General features: G+C 40.2%; 1 long non-coding RNA gene across 2 annotated transcripts; it reads right to left on the reverse strand.

Moving 5' to 3' along the window:
- Positions 1-10: 10 nt before the first annotated feature.
- LOC121814001 lies at positions 11-3,375 on the reverse strand. 2 transcript variants are annotated; one of them, XR_006054006.1, is made up of 3 exons: positions 3,145-3,375; positions 1,913-2,086; positions 11-1,072 (listed from the first exon to the last, which is right to left on the reverse strand). It is a non-coding gene; the product is annotated as an uncharacterized LOC121814001 (long non-coding RNA). The 2 variants fall into 2 exon arrangements; XR_006054005.1 differs by lacking the exon at positions 3,145-3,375 and having other exon boundaries at positions 1,913-2,472.
- Between the last annotated feature and the right edge of the window lie 34 nt (positions 3,376-3,409).

Consider the following 3,409-nt stretch of genomic DNA (forward strand, 5'->3'; position numbering starts at 1 on the left):
TTATCTTTGATTAACAATAAAAATTCTTTATTATTAGGAAACAGAGAAAAGTTCTGTTTCAGCACTCTGATCATATTTAATCACATAAAGCTGGACATTAAGATCTTTGAACCTCTGAGCTGTGATGTAGACGCAGTCAGGGAGGACTTCTATATCTTTCTCCCCCAGGTCACATGACACTCGTACATTTGATTGTGCTATAAAATGATTGTAGGCCCATTTATTATGAATAAAGCAGAGCTGTGTCTCTCTGTACTCACACAAACACCTGAGGAAGTCTCTGAATGAGCGATGTGAGGATCCACTGTTCTGAACCTCGGCTGACTCGACTCAGACTGACGGTTGATTTAGACTTCTGTGAGTAATCTGAGTAACTTACGCCGTAACCTTCCACGTGACCTGACGTTCACCTCCTGACAAACGTAACTACGCGTTGGGTGGACACATGGTGACTTGAATGGCGTGGAAGGTTGCAGTGTCAATTCAAGTTAATCAATTCGACAATTTTGTTAGGTGCGCTTACCTGAAGTAAACTGCTATCTATGCTAAGAAAGAAATTTTCTCACCTACTGGTGGTTGAGGTGAGAAAACAGCACCCCAGGTGCATACCCAGTGGGGCCAAAATAGATAAGCACAAATGAGTGCAGAGAAAAGAGGTCCCATACTTTAGCATTGGCAAGTTGAATTAACCCCATGTTTGGGCTAGTCACTGCTTGCCTTAACACATTGTTTCAAACAGTATTGATCAACATGTGTTCACAAAGCAAATGGCACAAAGTTTTATTAATATAATTGTAGATAATATTTGACCTTTGGGTCAAATATTATTGTACTAGGACTTCCATATTTGACCTTTGGGTCTTGTGATTTCAGCATGTAGGTTAAATGCTCAGTGATTCCATCATATAAAACACTCAGGTGTATGTATATGTATGGTGTATACAAGTATATATGATAACATAGTATATATGAGAGTATATATCATATATTTCATTAAAAAATACAAATAAAAAATCAAATCGGGACACAGCTCATCCTCTCTCACCGTCCTGTTTACCATCATCAGCTCCACCTGCAGAGAGAAGAAGGAAGAGCAGAGGAGATAAACGAGTGTTTCCAGAGACTCTTCATCAGCTGTCAGTCAGTGATGCAGCACATCCAGTATAAAGAGCAGCAGGGACTTCAGTGCTGGGACTGTACTAGGACTCATTGTTGCTTCACTTTTTCTAATCTTTGGATTTTTATTGAAGTTGATGAAAATGTTTTTCCCTCCTAGTTTGAGTTTGGACTTTCATTCATTAGAATAAGATAAGACAAGAAAACATCATTGATAAGATAAGATAACCTTTATTAGTCCCACACGTGGGAAATTTGTTTTGTTACAGCAGAAAGTGGACAGTGCAAAGTTATATAGCAAAAATTAGTGAACACTGGAATACAATAAGAATAAGATACTGTACACAACTGTAGAATAGAATAAAATAAAATACTATATACAATAGAAATAAAATATTATATACAATATGATAAAAATAGAATACAAATGCTGTTTGAAACATTTGTATTCTATGTTTTGTATAGCAGTCTGACCAAGGTTATTGTAAAAACACAATAACCTTGGTCTTTCAACTCTGAGCTCTTAAGGAACCCAACAATCCAGATGGACGGTTCCAGCTGTTAACTGGAGGAATTCCATCCAAACATCTGCTCTCACTAAATTCTTCCTCACCTACAGACTGTGTTCTTCACTGCTTTAAACTTGGAAATGAATGCAGTCATTGGTCTGTGTGCTGCTTTTTTCAGAGAGCTGATTGGCTGTTGACAGCGTTTGATCAGAGTGTGTCAGCCGTTACTATAGTGACCATTAAGGCAGAAACAGGAAGTGTTTGTTTCCAATCAATAAGCTACTGACCTCAGAGTCTCCAGTCTGTAGTCTGGACTCTGCTGAAGGTCAGACAGCTGCTTCACATCTGGATCCTGCAGCTTGTTTAACCACAGGTTTAGCTCTCTCAGATGGGAGGGGTTGGACTTCAGCGCTGCTGCCAGATAATCACAGCTGATCTTCGACAAACCACAGCTTCTCAATCTGTATAAAGAATGAAAGATGTAAGTTTATTAGACAAAGTGTGAGCTTGAAATCATTCAGTGTTTCATCATCTGTTCAGAGCTGAAGAAGGTTCAGAATGTAGAAGTTTAGAAAATGGAAACTCCAAACAGCTGAAGCCAACAGGAAGCAGCTTCAAACAGGAAACTGTGCAGAGTTTTCAGACTATATGTCCTGATGCAGCCAGTTGGATTTTGGAGATTTGAAATCTCTGTTCTGTGACTAAGTCCTTGAATCATTTCTTCCAGTTGGTCCAACAAGACAGACTAAGTATTGGACATGTGTTGTGGCTCCATTAGGGGAGCTTCTAAATGTGATGTGATGGCCCCTCTGGGTCTGTCAGGTCACAGGACTGAAGAGAGCTCACTTAGATCATCGATTTCTACTTACATTTCTTTCTGGGAAAAATGGGGATTACTTTGAAAACAGGAAGTATTTTCCCAATAAGCAGCCATGGATTAGTAAATCACTCCAACATGTTCTCAGGCAGAAGAAGCTGTCTTGTTATGAGGGAGAGAAGAAAAAGATTGAGGCACATAAACTTGTTCAAAGAGAGATAAAGCAGCTAAAAGGGGGGCAGGGATAGCTCAGTAGACAAGGTTATTGCTCCATTGTCGGAAGGTTGGTTGTTTGAATCCATTGAATGGCTACCCTGAGGTACCCATGAGCAAGGTACTGTCCGTACTCACTGCTCCCGCTGTGCCTACTTAGTGGCTCCCCACTGCTTCATACATATTTCCCCACAGGGATCACTAAAATTCACAAAATTATTATTTAAAAGTAAAGCAGAGGATGAGCTGAATAAAGGACACTCAAGGCTGGCTTGGAAAGGAATGAAGTCCATGGTGGGGATGCAGAACAAGGACCAAAGATGAATGTGACACTGAATCAGCATAAGACATGGGAGGAAAATGATTGAAGTGTGCTGTGAACTGACTGGGAGATTTTCACACATTTTCCAGTCCTCCTTAGAACAACAGGAAGTCCCTAGCATATGGAAACACAGGTTAAGTGTACTACATACAAACATGGTGACTGACCTCACAATTTCAAGTCTACATCCTGGACTCTCCAGAAAACCACACAGCTGCTTCACTCCTGAATCCTGCAAGTTGTTGTTTCTAAGGTCCAGCTCTCTCAGATGGGAGGGGTTAGACTTCAGCGCTGCTGCCAGATAATCACAGCTGATCTTTGACAAACCACAGCTCCCCAGTCTGTATGAAGAATAAATGTAAGTTTATCAGACAAAGTATGTGCTTGGAATCATTCAGTGTTTCATCATCTGTTCAGAGCTGAAGAAGGTTC

The sequence above is a fragment of the Haplochromis burtoni genome, unplaced genomic scaffold (genome assembly GCF_018398535.1).
Source record: "Haplochromis burtoni strain Fernald_Lab_line unplaced genomic scaffold, NCSU_Asbu1 Contig_4734, whole genome shotgun sequence".
Classification (NCBI taxonomy): domain Eukaryota; kingdom Metazoa; phylum Chordata; class Actinopteri; order Cichliformes; family Cichlidae; genus Haplochromis; species Haplochromis burtoni.